This window comes from Microtus ochrogaster, chromosome 22 (genome assembly GCF_000317375.1).
Source record: "Microtus ochrogaster isolate Prairie Vole_2 chromosome 22, MicOch1.0, whole genome shotgun sequence".
NCBI classification, from domain to species: Eukaryota; Metazoa; Chordata; class Mammalia; order Rodentia; family Cricetidae; genus Microtus; species Microtus ochrogaster.
The window spans coordinates 30,152,263-30,170,296 of record NC_022023.1 but is presented as its reverse complement, the minus strand read 5'-3'; positions in this window follow the sequence as shown (position 1 = coordinate 30,170,296).

The following is an 18,034-nucleotide window of genomic DNA, read 5'->3' as shown; positions in this document are numbered from 1 at the left end:
GCCCTCCTCCAGGATCCATGACTTCATTAGCACTGAGCAGTTGGCTAGGTTTTCAGTACCAAGCTACACACAAATGTCTCACCAACATGACTGCCTAAACATGAGCTGAACAAAGATACCAGTAGGCATGCCGAAGTGGACAGGAGGAAACACACGGGCCCACGACCCTACACAAAGAACTACATACAAATGCCCAGAGCGAGGAAAAATAGTCTCCACAGGGAAGAACACACCAACCCGTTATCTAACACCAAATGGTTAGGACCAAAAAAGTAAGTACGAGTACCATTATAAAGACTGAGCAGCTTATATTTAGGGATGTGTGTATACATATATGTTCATGCATGCAATAACAATGAACGGAAAAGGAGACCATACATTTGGAAGACAGCAAGGAAGGCTATATGGGAAAGTTCTGAGGGAAAAAAGGAATGGAGAAGTTGTTTATATTATCACCAAAAAATAGTTTGGGGGTCTAATTCTATTCTGGCATCATAAGTGGCTACGATCTAAGACTATCTGAAGGTCAAACATTGGCCCTATTGATACAGCCACAGCTGGCAGTCTTGACATACAATAATAATCCCAGTCATTATTAAGGGAACAATTTAGAACAATCCAGTTTGGGCTCCATAGGTAGATAGGTAGATGCTATCTTCCTAAACAAAAACAATAAAACAGACAAAAGAAGAAAATTGGATACAATATCACCACAAACAATAAAGTCAAACAGAAAACCACTACCCTGGGGTAATAGCTCGGGGAATGTTAGAAGCTGCTACATCACATTTGGGTTCATGTGAATGAGACACATTTTTTTAAGCAGAACAAACCCAGGTTGGGAATTGATTATATATATATATAATACTTTATATATCCATATATATGGATACTATGTGTATATATATATATATGGATTTTCGAGACAGGGTTTCTCTGAGATTTTGCTCTTCCTGGGTGAGCATTGCACAGGAGTGGGGGGCAGTGGAGAATGTGAGGTGCTGTTAGCACAGGCCACTTCCCATGCAGGACAGTCCCCCAGGACTCATGCCAGTGCTTCTGATGGTACTGAGGCTGATTTTATGCTTGATCAATGGAGAACCTGCCACGCTCATTAACTCCTTCTTAGAGTTATGGTCCAGCTCTTTGTGATCAAAGGCAGCTCAGAGCCGCAGCAGCAACAGGGAACATCAGAACAGGTGGCAGTTCCAGAGGACAGACTGCGCACACCCAGTCATACACTCCATAAAGCATCTGGTCATGGACGTCCTGGCTTTGTCACCAGTTTATCCAGGAAATAGCTGGGGCTTGACATACTTAGCAAAATGCAAAAAGAAAAAAAAAACCCTCAAAGCTTCAAGGGTGAATTCACACTCCAGTCAGCCCCTGCATAACCTCGGTTGTGTGGAGCAGACCACGGAGGCAATTCTTTGGATAGCTTATACATTTAACTAATTTAACATTACTTATTTTTGAGAGGGTTCATTATCCAGAAAATATCTTTAAAATGTGCCCAAATGTCAGTCTGGGGTCACCTGGCTTTGTAGGAACACATATATAAATATATGTAAATCAATAACAGCTACAAACAGAACAAAACAATACCCACAAAAAACACAACAACAACGGGGCATCTGGCTGTTCTCTTGTTTGGTGGTCTGATTTGTGAATTAGGCAAAGTACTTTCTCCTGCTCCGAAGCAGAATGGCTGTGACCCCCAGGTCACGCCCACAACCTGGCAGTGCTACTTAAAAGGAGAAACTTCACAAAGAACCAAGACGTGGAACTCTGACCCAGTATCCTTGTCCTCTTATCTCTTCTCTAAACTCTCCAGAGAATTTTCTGAAGCTGTGGCTTCTGTAGGATGTTATCCTCAGGATGACACCCCTCCCTTCTCTTCTCATGTCTGAAGCAGATTTACAAAATACTTGGTTCAGAACGAAATGCCCAAGACCTGAACCCCAGAAAGTGGCAGGGACTCCAAAGAGGTAGGAGCTTAGAAACATGAGTGGTAACCTATTTTAAGGATGCAGAAATTTAAAAGAATGCACTCCAGAGCTGGTATAGCTGGTTGTATATAAAGGCTTAAGGGTAATTAATAGTTAATTCCACGAGACACTTAACAAGGCATTTCAGCACTTACAGCCATTATATTTAAACACTTAAGGGTTATTAAGAGTTAATTCCTTGAGACACTTAACAAGGAATTTCAGCATCTACAGCCAATGAGATCAGACAACTTTCTTGATACAGTCTAAAGGAAGAATTCCAAACCTCTAGACAGTGAGGATGTCAGAATGGACAAATAAGAATGGCCGATCTGTGTTCCCATCTGAGCACAGGCAAAACTCAAGCATATGCCCCTAACCTGGAGACCAAGAAAGTCATTTAGTGAGAGAAACCTAGCTATCTACTGTGCACAGATGACAGTTTGAAATGACAGCATTTCTGATTTTGGTGGGACTCATAATATCCCAAAGGAGCAGAGCTAGGTGACATAGTAGATTCAGTTCACATGACAAGCTCTTGGGACTAAGAATAAGCCATGGTATGGTGTGGGGAAATTGTCTATATTCTGTCAATTATGTTTTAAATAAACGCTGATTGGCCAGTAGCTAGGCAGGAAGTATGGACAGAAAACTCAGACAGCAGAATGGCACCCACATGGACAATTGCATCCACATAAAGTGTGACAGAGCTTGGGAAGTAATTCTAGACAAAAAAGAATGGAGTTAAGCACAGCTTATTGATAGTAGCATTTTCTCAGGTGGGCTGTGTTTGCTAGAGGCAAATGTGTCTCATTTAAGAGAGGCTTCCTGACTCAGCTTTAGCTCTTTTAAGCGGTCCTGCCAAGAAACACTTAAATAGTGTTGATGAAAAGCTGACTGCATGCTTTTTGGTTTTCAGCTGTAGCAGGTAAAAAGCCATGCTGTTTTAAAATGCCAGCTTTCTGAGCCATCCTGCCAGCACAAACTCTGACTCTTTCAGGCAGGAGGTCCAGCTACAGAGCATTTGAATGTGGTTTGTGAGCAGACTGCTGCAGCTTGCTTGCTGGCAGGGACCTTGAAATGCCATAGAGTTGTGGCATTAACATGTCTACAGCCAGTACCTCCACCATGAGGCTGGAATATCAGAAAACTAAGTGTCAAACCATGGCTTTAATCCTCTTCATATTGCTTAGCAAATTAAAGACTCATGTGGTCAGAAAAAAGAAAGTGAGAGACAGTAAAGAGAGATTCAAAGATGAGGAAAACCTCTAAATGGTTTACAATGTGTTAAAAATATATGCAGGCTTGTGAGAGAAAAGAAAAGGTTAAAGACCTTAAAATAAAAAAGAAAGAAAGTAGTTGGGTATGGTGGTACATACCTTTAATCCTAACACTTGGGAGACAGAGGCAGGCAGACCTCTGTGAGCTCAAGGCGTGGTAGCATATACCTTTAATCCCAACACTAGGGAGACACAGGCAGACAGACTTTTGTAAATTCAAAGTATGGTGGCACACGCTTTTAATCCTAGCACTTGAGAGACAGAGGCAGGCAGATCTCTGTGAGTTCAAGGACAGTCTGGTCTGCAGAGTTAGTTCCAGGACAGAGATACACAGAGAACCTGTCTCAAAAAGCCAAAAAGTAAAAATAAAAGAAATAGAGGTTAAAATAAAGTCACATAAAGATGAAAATGCACAGAGAGTCTGGATACTGTATGTTATCATGCTCCCTTTGAATTGTTTGAATGCTGAGGAAAGAACAACAGCTGCTAAAAGATATTTGCTTATAAATGCTGCTGAATTAATCCAAGATAAGTATTTTGAAGATACCTTGACTTCAAAATTGAAGTCTAAAGGTAGGTTACTTTGGAGAAGAGATTTTGCTTTTGTTTCCACAGGAAATGAGAGATTGTGAATTCATTCTGAGTTGAGAGAAATCAGGTTTGATCAAGGAAGACCACCTGACAAATCTCCAGTAAGAACCGATGGCCTGGATATCTGTGTTCTACAGATTCAAGATGCTGCCTGAGATGATCAAGACTCACAGGATACTGCAGTCAGGACTTGATATTAATTCTAAATTTTCTGTAGGTCCCCATAAGATTATCAGTGCCCCCAACCAGCAGGAAGTAGCCTGGAAAACTATGTCCACGTTCCCCAAAAATGGACTATGGATGTTGTTTTAAAAAAAAATAAGAGGGGGAAGTGGTATGGGACAATTATCTATATTCTGTCAATTGTGTTTTAAATAAAAGCTGATTGGCCAGCAGCAAGGCAGGAAATATGGACAGAAAACTCAGACAACAATGGTATGTTGATATGTGTCTTTCTCTCAGGGCACTAGACATCCACCTGGGATTGGGTTCATTACACTGAACCCTCTATAGCCTTGCATTGACACTGAATGCTCTTTTTCTGGTCCTTTAAAAAAAGTGAAAGATTTAAAGTTTTCCAGATCAGACTTTGCCTATCCTGCCTGATAGCCATGAGCATGCTTGCAAAGGGACTCCGTAGACCATGGGAGGGATAGCACATCATGTCGCTCTTCAGGCAGTGAAATCAGCTCTTCAGACGGTCTCATAGATTTCACATAGAAACGAATGCTTTCGTTGGTGACATGGGCTTAAGTATCCATGTGTGATGCAATAAATGGTGTATGGAATACGCCTGGACTTTCCTGTCAGGTGAGCCATATTTTCTAATAATAATAGCTGCAGCCCAACAGAAATGACATAAACATCAGAGAAAAGCAAGAGTTAACCAAACAAGCATTACACAGAGAAGAGAGGACCACCAGAGTGCTAGGCACTCACCTTTTACAAGTTTATTTCTTTGTCATAGAGAAGAGAGGACCACCAGATTGCTAGGCACTCACATTTTACCATTTTACTTCTTTCTTTTTCACCATCAAAGTGTCTCATTGATGGATAGTGACTGGAAAAAGTGATGGACTTCATAATGACATTTTTGTTTGGGTTGGTCATATATTCTGACATATTTACTCACCAAAATCCTTCCTGTTCCTCTCTCCCCTCTAGTAATGTACCTCCCCTTCCCAGGTGGTTGCCAGTCCTCCTTATATTTCCAAATGTGTGTGTATGTGTATGTGTGTGTGTGTGTATGTGTGTGTTTATGTGTTTATGTGTATGTATGTGTGTGTTTATGTGTGTGTATGTGTGTGTTTATGTGTGTGTATGTTTATGTGTGTGTCTATGCTTGCGTGTGTTTATGTATGTTTATATGTGTGTGTTTATGTGTGTGTATGTGTGTGTTTATGTATGTATTTATGTGTGTTTATGTATGTGTTTATGTGTGTCTGTATGCATATGTATGTGTGTATGTATGTGTGTTTATGTGTGTGTGTACTTGTGTATGTGTGTTTGTGTGTGTGTGTGTGTGTGTATGGTGTAAGTTCTAATTGGCACATATGAAAGAAAATAGTGTAACATTTATTATTCTGGGTCTGTCTCATTTCACCCAATATGATGATCTTCAATTCAATCCATTTTCCTGTAAACCATAGCGTCTGTCTTTACAAAAGTCCATCATGTATAGATACCAACTGTCTTAACTCGCTCATCTCTTCACAGATACCTGAGCTGATTCTGTAACTCAGCTTTGCAAATGATCTCATATTTAACGTCAATGAGCTAGTTTCTCTGAAGAGTGCTGTCTTTGATGGCTTGGGATATACTCCTAGGAGGAGTGTGGCTAGGTCATACGGTAGTTTTACTTTCACTTTGTTGGAGAACTCCCATGTAGATTTCCATCATGGCTTTTCTGGCTTACTCTTCTTCCAACAGAAGTCTCCTTCCTGCTGCCCTTTGTAGAGATAGCTGTCTGCATGGGGCCCGCTAGAACCGCAGTGTAAATCTGCTCCACACTCTGCTGAAGGTAAGCATGTTCTTCAGGCATTGATTGGCCATGTGTATTGCGACATTTGCGAACTGCCTGTTCATTTAACTTTCCCAATTGTTGGTTGAACTATTTGACTTTTGTGTTTAATTTTTGAGGTTTAATAAAATGCTCTAGATATTAATTCCCTGCCAGATGTACAAGGACAAAGCTTTTCTCCCATTCAATAGGCTCTTTCTTCATAGTTTTTTGCTCCAGAAGATTTTTAACTCGATGGCATCTCACGTGTCAATTCTTAGACTGATTTCCCAAGTTATTGGAGGCATTTACAGAAAGCTGGGCATTCACAGTGAATCTGACCCGACCAACCCACCTTCTTTTGGTTACCATAAACCTCGATGCATGCCCATTATAGAGTAGAAAGTCATTGCACTTGGGGAAACAGCCACAAACACAGTTATGAATAGCAAACTGAGATAGAGTGTCATTTTAAAGAGTCTACTGACCAAACAGCAGCTCACGGAAAGAATAATCGCAGAGCAGAAATGGTTCCGGAGATTCATGTGAGGGATTCCGGTGAAGGATGACACAGGATAAGCAGGGGGAAAAGCAAAGATGGCACACAGTTGATTACAGCTGTCAGGTTTCTGCTTTCTCCTCTGCTGGGAAGCTTGTGATCACTCAACAATGTGTGCAGCTTCTGATTCAGGGCCTCAATGTTCTCCTTTTCTTTTGTGCATTGGGTTGTATGTATGGGCATTTGTAAGAATGGGCCCTGGTTAAGTTATTTTTATATCCATATAAAACGGCCATAGAAGGATGAAGTAACATGTGGCAAGGATGAAGTACTGTGTGGCAATCTCTCTCTCCATTGTGACTATGGCTCAGGATGTGATCTCTCAGCTTCCTGCTCCGGTCACCTTGCCTGGTGTCCTGCTTCCCAGCCGTGATGGACTCTTATCCTTCTGGAACCATACGTTCAAATAAACTCTTCTTTCCATAAGTGCTTTTTGGTGGTGATTTTTTTTTTAATTACAGCAACAGAAAGTTAATTAATACACCAATCTTCTTCATTCCATTATTCTTTTCTATGGGAAAGCCCACTATGCCCAGTTCTTTGTGTACAAACGTTAGCTATGTATGCGTGTGAGCCTGGAACCCTCTTTTCTAAGCTCCTTAGGTAGCCCTGCTGAGATCCTGACCTCAAGCCTGGGGCAGGAGCCAGGAACAGGCGTGTTTGGCACATGTGCCCACTTTGGATGAAGTGTAAGAAAGGACGCCCCAAGAAAAGGTGGCACCTAAAAGATGAAAACAAGCCCACCCTGTAGGTTGGAATGCAGAGACAGAGGATTGTACTAGGTCAGGTAGCTGACTGATCTCTGTAAGCCATGCGGCTCCAGGTTTAAGAAGTCCAACCTCAGACACTGTGTCATTAAGACTATGATATCACAGCTATGATATCTGCTCTGAAAAGTCAGCCACTGGGGTTGATCCCAATCTTTGCCCTTCTCTACCTGGGACTCATCTATGGTGAGCCCAGCTCTGCCCCTTGTGTGACCCTCTGTTCATTCTGTAATCCAACGGTTGGGAAAGAGAAAGGGACACTTCCAGGGAAACACACTGGTAGGTGAGGCTTTAAAATGGCTGCATTCCCTTAGCAGAGACTGAGGAACTGATACTACCTACTGATCACAGAGGAGGATGGGAAATGTGGTCCAGCTCCATACCTTGCAAAAAGGGAGCACGAACTTTGGTGGACAAGAGTCTCTACCATGAAACAGACAGAAATGAAAGGACAGTTCAAATATCAGAAAGGCTGGAGGATCAGCTCAGCAGGTACCAGTGGACTCCAGCAGTGACAGCACCAGCTGACTACCGGAAATGCAAACCAAGGCCCATCAGAGCTCCCCAATCAAACCCAAGTTTGCCGATGCATGAGATCATAAGTGTTCTTTCACCTCAGAGTTGTTTCTGTCCTAGCTAGGGTTGCTATTGTTGTGATGAGACACCATGACCAAAAGCAGCTTGGGGAGGAAAGGGTTTATTTGGCTTGTGTTTACACATCTCTGCTCATCATTGAAGGAAGTCAGGACAGGAACTCAAACAAGATAGGAACTGGGAGGCTGATGCAGAGGCCATGGAGGGATACTGCTTGCTGACTAGCTCCTCGTGGCTTGCTCAGCCTGCTTTCTTATAGAACCCAGGACCACCAGCCCAGGGATGGCACCATCCACAACGAGCTCGGCCACCCCCACCCCCATCAACCACTAAATAATATAATGATCTACAAGTTTGCCTACCGTTCAGTTATATGGAGGCGTTTCCCCCACCCCCCAATTGAAATTCCCTCCTCTCAGACGACTCTACCTTGTAGCAAGTTGACAGACAGCTAGCTGGCCCAGTCTCCAAATAGTTAAATTTAATTCTAACTGTAAACATCAACAGAAACAAAAATATTATTCTGTTGAAATCTGCCAGACTTTCCACGTATGTTGCCTTAAATTCAACAACGGTGAGAATCAGTATGTGACATGAAGCATTTTTGTTTCCATTTTGGGCAACACTGAAAGTGGAACCCTGGGTCTGTGCATCGTAGGCAGGCGCTCTGCCTCTGAGCTCTGCCCACAGCCCTCTTTTTAACTTTTAAAGTTTGAAACAAGGTCTCAGAAAGTTGCCCAAGTTAGCCCTGAGCTGACTCTGTGGCTCAAGCTGGCCTTGGATTTGGGACCCTCCATCCTCATCCTTCTTAATAGATGAGTTCTGCACTCCCAAGCCTCACTTAATAGTGACAGCACATTTCAAACCCATATTTATTGATTCCTGTTGTAGGGAGCTGCGGGTTGTATTCTGCCACCCAGCTCCCGCCACCGGCTAGCTTTACCTGAAATAACAACACACAAATTGTATTCATTTAAACACTGCCTTGGCCCATTATATATAGCCTCTTCTTGGCTAATTCTCACGTATTAATTTAGCCCATTTCTAATAATCTGTGTAGCACCGCTAGGTGCGCTTACTGGGAAAGATTCGCATGTCTGACCTGGCAGCATGTTTCATTGCATCTATCTCTGAAAGGAGCTGCATGATTTCTGAGCTCACTTCCTCTTCCTCCCAGCATTCTGTTCTGTTTACTCCTCCTATCTAAATTCTGCCCTATCAGATGGGCCAAGGCAGTTTATTAGCCAATGACCTTCCTCCATTAGATTCCTGTATTGATTTGCAGTTCTCCATTCTAAAAAAATTGTCTTTAAGATCTCTGAAGCCAGCCTTTAGTCCCAGCACTCAGAAGGCAGAGGCAGACGGATCTCTGTGAGTTCAAGGCCAGCCTGGTCTACAGAAAGAGTCCCAGGACAGCCAGAGCTGTAACACAGAGAAACCCTATCTTGAAAAAAAAATCTCTGAGGCCAAAAAAACTGTACCAAAATGAGAATTTATTCAAGAAAAATCTATTTGATGTTGGAGATTAGAACAAAAGTCAGCTCGGATTCTGCACTTTGACTACGTAAGCAAGCAACGTGTTCTCTGCTGCTCTAGGAGACTATAGTTCTTGATGTTAACAAGCAGCGTGCTTTTTCATGTGAAAACAGAGAATCTTCTAACATCTAGGAGCTTGTGGAACTTGGGGCTGACAGACCTCAGCATGGGTATGTTCTTTGTGACAGTAACCATGAGCCTTCTCAAACTGAAAACTACGTGTTTGAAGCTTTTACAGTTTGTTAGGTTGTGATGTGCTGTTTCATTTAATAAGGACCACACTATTAAATTTCAAATTTAACTTTTACACTGCAATTTGAACTGACATATTTTATATTCTTCTATACTAAAACATAACTCAGATTTCTATAGGTTTTGAAAGCAAAGGCAATGGGTCTTACCTGACTTGTATCTCATGTTACAAGTTTTAGCAAAGTTGAATCAAGTTGTTTTTAAAATGTGGTAAGAAAGAAGACCTACACAGCCATGTGATATAGGTACAGCAGGCAGCGAGCTTCTCCTGTTTATATGTAATATGAACAATATTTCACATGTTGATATGGTCATCTTTTAAAAACTATCATGGCCTCCTCTTTTTATTTGAATATCACTAAGAAAATAAACATGTAAGGATAATAATAAATGGAAGATCTTAATTAAAACCAAGCCAGTTAGGGCTAATGACATGTGCTGTGCTTAAACCAGTTAGGTCATGGAGATAGAACTCAAGGTCTTGGATGTGTTTACACGTGCTCTACAAAACCACATCAAGTACCTAAGTATCTGGGACACAGGGATCCTGCGTTCTTATGAGCCCAAATATACCATTACTACCTGGGCATCGTATCCACGAGCAGAGACAGAGCTACTGGTCTCAGTTCACATGGTAGGCAGGTAAAACCCTACCAAAATATGGCCCCTTCTTCTAGGTAGGAAGGGAGGGAAGGAAGGAGGGATGAAGGGAAGGAGGGAGAAAGGGAAGGAAGGAAAGAAGGAAGGGAGGAAGGGAGGGAGGGAGGGAGGGAGGAAGGAAAGGAGAGAAGGGAGGGAGGAAGAGAGGGAGGGAGAAATGAATGGAGGGGGAAGGAGAAAGGGAGAGAGGAGGGAAGAAGAGAGAGAGGAGGCTGGAAGTGCATTCACAGGTCTTATGATACAGTGTTAAAAGTTTAGCTGCAATCTACAAATGAACACTTAGTTCTCTAGAAAACAAGGGAGCATAAGGGGACATAAACATATAATACCTAAGAACAAAAAGCTAATAACAAGGGATGAGAATCCATAGGCTTTCAGACTATGGTCTGTACAGTCCCTGCATGGAGGGGCGTATTCAAAACTGCAGCCATCGTGCACCCCGCTCAGGGAGCTTAGAAGCTGTCACACGAAGCTTCTTTCACCTCTGAGAAACAGAGTAGAGGGAAGAGTGACAGGCACTGGTTCTACCCAAGTCTGCCTCAGTCTACCCACATCCTGAACGGGAACACAACCACAGACACAAGGTGTCCACCAATATGCAGAAAGGGGGTGCAACCACATACACAAAGTGTCTTCAGGACCGCCTCCTCAGAGCTGTGTCAATCTCCTTTATAGCCCTGTGATTTCCGTTTGTTCACAGAGCAGGGGTCTGTCCAGGGGAAAGACTCCCTTCAGGAAATGGTGCTGAGGGCAGAGGGTCTGATCCTGTGGCTACAGTCATGTCTTCCAGGTCTTTTTAGGTGTATCTTCTCTTTAAATGTAAGCTTCCTGGTGCCAGTTCCAGGGCTGGGCAGGAAATCATTGAAAACTAATTTGAAAGTATTAAATTTAGTGAGACACGGTGTATAGAAAGAAGATGCACGGGTTGTGACTCACACACAGGCATGAACATACATGTACACACAGTAACCATCGTCCAGACTTTGGGAGAACCTATTTTCTTTGCGTTCGAGTGGACCCCTTAGTGACATCACCCACTATGAAGCCCGAGAAGACTACACATAAAATATCATCATCTGAACTTCTGCACTGAGAGCGTTCACCAGATGCTAGCATAAATTCTAGCAGGTCCCTGTTGCTATGGTGACCATATCCTCCTTAAAATGACTATGGGATAAGCCACCACAGCCACCCCAGGCAAATGTATCTGTTTGTTAAGGTGAAAAGCTGGTGACAGATGGACGGAGCCTCAGGCACCTTCCCCATCCAGGTGCAGGAAAGGCTGGCAATTATCAGCCCTCACTCTGCCTTTGATGATGTGAATGTTCACTCAAAACCATCTCCATGGCGATCTGGAAGGTTCTTTCTCTGAAATACAGACATCCAAGGATGCGCTATGGCTCTGTCTCCCTGTCTCCTGCCCCAGTCCACATTGCTCTGCTCAGACATCCATCATGGACCATCACTCTAAGGCTAGGTCCAGCTTCCCTGTGTAGGCACCAATGAGGGTGCCCAAGGTGGCCTCGTGACAGGGCTGTGACCCTTTAAAATCATTGGCACCTTTCCCTGAGCCCATCGTAGCCTGTCAACACTCTGCAGCATTTTGTTTCTGTTCAGTAGATCTTTTCTCCTGCTGGACTCTCTCCTTGATGCCAGAGTGATTCTAGAATCTAGTCCTCCTTCCTTCTTGAACTGGGTCCAACCCAGCTCATCATTGACAAATCCAATGTAATCGTAAAGTAACTTGCTTCAATCTTTCTCTATGAAGAACTTCCCTCCTGAAGTGCACCCGTACGAAGGTCTGGAAAGAAAATAGAACTAGTTTGCAGTGTGGGGAAGAGATGAAGTCAATTCTCAAAGGAGCCAACTGGAAGAAAAGCCCACTTTTATTCTAGAGGAACAGCCATGACCTGCCTTCCCGCAACCCCGTTTCACGGTTCTCCCTTTGGCGAGGGAAGTGTTAGCACAGAGTCTCAATGATAAAAGCCAAAACATGGACAGATGCATCTACTGTTAAAAGCAGGTAATAACCTTTTAAATAGAATGTATTGATTCTTTGAAACTTTCATCCATACAAAAGTTTATTTTATCATATTCACCCCAATTTCCCTCCACAAATCTTCCAAAATTCATTCCCTGCCCCACCCTTCCACCACATGTCCAATTTTTCTTAAAATAACCTACTGAGTCAAACTAATGATGCCCATGTATGTATTGGTTTGGAGATATTTATTGGAGCACACTGTCCTGCCCGGATCCACACCCTTTAAGAAAATTGTAGCAATTCTCACTGTCTGATTCTCCCATAGAAAGAAAGGGACATGGGGCCTTATACACCCTTTCATGCTAGAGGCTGGAATGCTTTCTGGCTTGCTCTTCTGCAGGTCTTGTTCAGGCAACACAGCTGTTGGGAGCATGAGTACAGAAGTCTTACCATGGCCTGCAGACCCTGTGGTGTTCCAGCTCTCCACAATCCCTGGATACTGCAGTCTCTATCCTACCTGCTTCCATAATGGTCTCTAAGTAGTGGGGAGGGGAAGGATGGTAGAGATGTTCCATTTGATGGGGAGCACCCCACAGACACTCCTTCTCTATATGTTGGCCAGGGGTGAGGATCTCCATCAGCCAACCACTTGTACAAAGTTTCTCCGATGAGTTTGAGACCTGTATAATCTATTATAGGTATAGACACAAATGTAGAAGGCAGCTGGGTATGATGTTTATTGAGAAAAATGTTAGTAGTGTGGCTGGGGCCTATGACCTCCCCAGCCATGGGTTCTTAGCTATATGTAAAGTCCAAGCTATGTGTGTATGCCTGTGGCATGGGCCTCTGTATCCAATCCATACCATCTGTACCACTATTGTGCCAGTGTCATGTTGGTCAGGGCTGTGCTGAATACTCTCCAAATGATACCTGTCATTGCCAATGCTCAGAGTTGATCATCAAAAAGTGGTGGTAAAGCCCTAAGCATCACACACTTTGATTGCAGGCCATGGAGAAATCAAGTTGGTACTGACTGGTAGAATTCCTGCTGGCTAGCTTCCACAGTCCTGGAAGGAGCTTTGAAGGCGGGTAGGAGACAAGAGTAACTTTTACCAAGCAGAGAACCCTGTGAGTTACAATAAATTCAAGGTGGGCATTTCCTGATTGAACTTTCTCTGAATGTTTGGATTATAGGCATCTGGAAGTCAAGCTTATGCCGCCAAATGTCATTTCTAGTTTGGGAACAACCCAGCTAATTTTAATGTCTGTCTCTCCCTCAAACTCTCCTAAGAGGTTTGCCTGGAAGCCATCACTATGATACAGGGCTCCCCAAGGAATTGTTAGGTGCCACTCAGCTCCTGCCTGCCTCAGCCTCCCTCAGAAAACATATAAATAGAAAAGCTTGCTAAATAACATAAGATAAAAGTAGCTATTATTTCCAGTGCTAAAATTGAATGTGCCCTATCCGATTTTGTAAAGCTATTCTGTCCAAGGCTGGATGGATGTGAAGAATTGCCCTACCACAAAATACATAACATAAACATGCATAAAACCTTCCCAAAACATTTCATAGGGAAAAAGCAAGCAACTGCTGGCAATTGTGTTGACCACATAGACTACTATTATTCCTTTGATAACAGCACGACAAGTATCTGTATAAAGAAAAAAATCGTACCTAGCAGTACTGAGTGATGTGTACGTCTGGGTAATAGGACCATGTGGAGAATTTCCCAGCAACAGTGAGGATGCATCAGTGTGCCAAGTTCCTTTCTGGCATCTGCTCATTTAATCCTTCTCTCAGCCCCACAAGGCAATGCTTGCTATGTTCTTAGTTCTAGAATGGTGATTCAGAGTCACAAACTGGTTAGAATTGCCCAAGCCCTGAAAACTCACCTTTCCACAAGAAATGACAAAGAACCAAGATAGATCCAAGCTAAAACTTTGGGAGCTTACGTTAGGTGTTGCCTCCTTTATTTAGCAAGAGACACCTTGGTGTAGTAGACAAAGCAGGTCAATGTCTGAATTTTCACACAGGAGGGCAAGGCTAGCCTGGGATATATACTCCAAGGTTAGCATGCTGACTTAATCAGACTTTCTAGCAAAGCCTAAGCAAACAAACAGCTCTGGATTCCAAGCCTGCTTGGCAGTTCTCTCAGCCACTCTCCAGGGGAAGCTGAAGTGTGCACATGCTGTCCTTGTCCTTGTTTTTTCTAATGCGTGCCTTGTAATGCTAGTGTTATTTGTTGTTGTATTCCATACATGCAGAGAGAGGGTGCGGATCAAATCTAACCTCTCTCTTCTGTCCTCCCTGGAGGTCCATATACGCAGAAAGAAGGTGCAGATCAAATCTAACCCCTCTCTTCTGTCCTCCCTGTGGTACCTTCTCCCGTCTTCAGGAAGACCTAGCCTATTTTCAGAATGCTGTTTTACCTTCCTCATCTGGCGCAGAGCGTTCTGCACTGGTTTTCCTACATCTCATGTACCTCACTAAGACAATGTTTTTCAGGTCTGTCCATTTGCAGTACCTGACAGGATTTCATTCTTTTTTAGGGCTAAAGCAAAAACATTTTAATAAAAAAAAAAGAATGCAACTTAAAATTACCTTATAATCATACAGTATTTGATTAATTCTTTGAGAGTTTCATGCACCGTATTTGAAGCATGTTCACCAGGCTCTCCTCTCCCCAGTTGCTCAGATATCTCCTGCAACCTTAGCCCCACCCCAATGTTTGTTCCCTTTTAGTTTTAAAAGAGACTGTTTCACAGCAGATGTCCTGATGCTCTGACTCTTACTATCTTTATGCCCCTTCTTCCTTGATGTTCACTGAGCCTCAAGTGTACATGGTGTGTTGCAAACCTTTTAATTGGAAATAGATACCACACAGTCAGTTAATATCTACATTTTTCCCACTTGTGACTTTCTGGGATGATCTCTGTCTGATGCAGAAGAAGCTATTTGATGAGGGATAGAAGCTACGTTTACCTGTGACTAGAAGGATAAGTATTGGGATTATGGTGAAAATCATGCTGATTTAGGAAAGTGACTACAGTAGGCTCTACTCTAGCTTCCATGACTATTCCAGCCAGGCGTATTTGGCTAACTGGAGCCAGACTTTCTGGCTTGACCTTTGATTTGGAGCACCAGTCCCCAAAGAGTGACACAGAGACTTATTAAATATGAATGCTTGGCCTCAGCTTAGATTTGTTCACAACTAGCTCATATAACTTAAATTAACCCGTTACTAATGCATCTAAATTTTACCTCATGACTCTGTACCTTTACCTCTTCTCAGTACCATGTGTCCAACTTGCTCCATGTCTTACTGGCTTTTCTTGCATCAGATTCTAACTCTCAGTTTCACTCTGTGCCTGGAAGTCCTGCCTATTCTCTCCTGCCTAGTTATTGGCCATTCAGCTCTTTATTAAACCAATCGGGTGCCTTAGGTAGGTAAGGCAAAACACAGACACATCTTCATGTAGTGTAAAAGGAAATGCTTCAACATTTCCCCCTTTTTGTCTAAATAAAAAGGAAAGATTTTAAGTCTAACACAGTACAACTACATACAATAAGAACAATTATCAGGTAGAAATTACATTCACAGTGTCCAGTTTATTAGTATTTGGTAAATTCAGAAAAAGTATTATCTATCTTATTTTAGTGAGTCCAAAGTTTTATATCTAAACCAATTTCTATCATAGCTGGCATTGCCAGTCTAAAAATATCCTGTTGCATCTTAAAATATCTTAAATAAATAACTGAATCTGTTATGTCTCACAACCTTTATAAACTTTATACCTCTTTTGTTTCTTTTCTGAATTTGGTAACCAAGAAAATGATATACCTTTCTAGTCTTCAACCCCATCAGAGACCCTAGGAGGATAAAATATTACCTGAGTAAACAGCAAGTGCAGAGAAAACAGCTTCTAAAACTACAGAAATGACAGAGACATCTGACTGACTGGTCAGCCACCCTAAGTTCCTCTGCAACATTGAGGCACCCACCTTTGGCCTATAGACATAGAATATCTCACAAACTTTTCTGTGAAGCAGGAATTTTGAAGGACTGTCCTGTCTTGTCTTGGCAAACTTTGGCAGTTATCCTTTTGTGTATCCTTCCTGTCCAATTTTTACCGGATGCTGCCAGCAGTCAAAACAAGGGCATCTTCTTGCCCAGTGGCTAACTTCCACAATGAAAGCAAACTCCATATGGGGTACAAACACACCATCAGACAGAGCTTACCTTGGAAGGAAATTTATTGGGAAGGAAAGGGGTGGGGTGGGGGTGGGTACTGACCTGTGTCCTTGAAGAAAGCAGCAGAAAGAAGAGAGCAGGAGTAGGTGGGACTTTTGTCCCTTTCCTTTGCACCTGTGTAGAGGCAGGGTACTGCGTGTCATGTGCAGAGGGGTGACACACTGTGCCAGTTTACCAAGGGGCAGGGCTGAGATGCACCTAACACCCATAACCTAGGGTCTTGAGAAATCCCATGCCAAGGACGCTGTAACTAAGCTACTGATGGAGGAAGGTCATTGGTTAATTAAATAAAGAAGCTGCTTGCCCTGATAGGTTAAAACATAGGTGGGAGGAGTAAACAGAACAGAATGCTGGCAGGAAGAGGAAGTGAGGTCAGACTCGACAGCTCTCCTCTCAGGGGCAGACGCCTCAGAGAGACACGATGCTCCACTCTTGCGGGCAGAGGCGAGAGCTCTGCTCTCTGAGGCACACGCGATGAAGCTCCGACCCAGGATGGACGTAGGCTAGAATCTTCCTGGTAAGACCGGTGCTACACAGATGATAAGAAATGGGCTAGTCCAGGTGCGAGAGTTAGCCTAGAAGGCTAGATAGAAATGGGCCAAGCACTGCTTAAAAGAATACAGTGTCCGTGTAATTATTTCAGGGCATAAGCTAGCCAGGCGGCCGGGGTGCAGCTGGGGTGCTGGGGATGCAGCCCCACCGCACCCTGAGATTAAGAGTCTCATGCTCTACCGACTGAGCTAGCCGGGCGGCCAGGGTGCGGCTGGGGTGCTGGGGATGCAGCCCCACCGCTCCTATTACTACAAGCTACACTTGGGGCTGGAGAGGTGGCTCAGAAATTAAGAGCACTGACTGTTCTTCCAGAGGTCCTGAGTTCAATTCCCAGCAACCACATGATGGCTCACACACATCTGTAATGAGATCTGGGGCCCTCTTCCGGCAGGCAGGCAGGCAGGCAGAACACTGTGTACATAATAAAAATAAATATTCAACTGAGTAGGCTACACATAGGATCAGGGTGAACAACCAGGGTCCACAGGAGACAGGCATGAAACATGTAAGTGGTGATCCTGTCTTTGCTTCCCACAGGAGCACATGATCGTCCTTTTTCAAAACTCCACCTGCTGTCAGGGCTGTGGAAGCCACTGTCCCACGATGAGCAGGCCTGTTCTGGTCCTAACAGGAGGCTCTGCTTGGCTTTGGGAATTGGTTTATGGAAGCACAGTTGTCAGAAGGATTCATGAGTCAACCATCCCAGCCCTTCTCAGGTTCACCAGATGTCAAGGTGGGATATGACAGTAACTGTAAGCCCTGAGCCACGCTCCTAACTTCCAAGTTTAACTATAAATGTCTCTGTGTACACAAGGGAGCACATTTGAAACAGGTTTTGTTAGTGTCTATTTGAATCACTGTAGGATTGAGTGGGAAATGAACGACCTTTATCATCTGCTATAATGCAGTCCTTACAAACCATCCATAACTCATAAATCAACGTCCTGACAAACCATCCGTATTTCAGGAACATTTTTTTTTTTGGTCTGCAGCAGGAAGGCAATTGGCTTCTAGTTCCT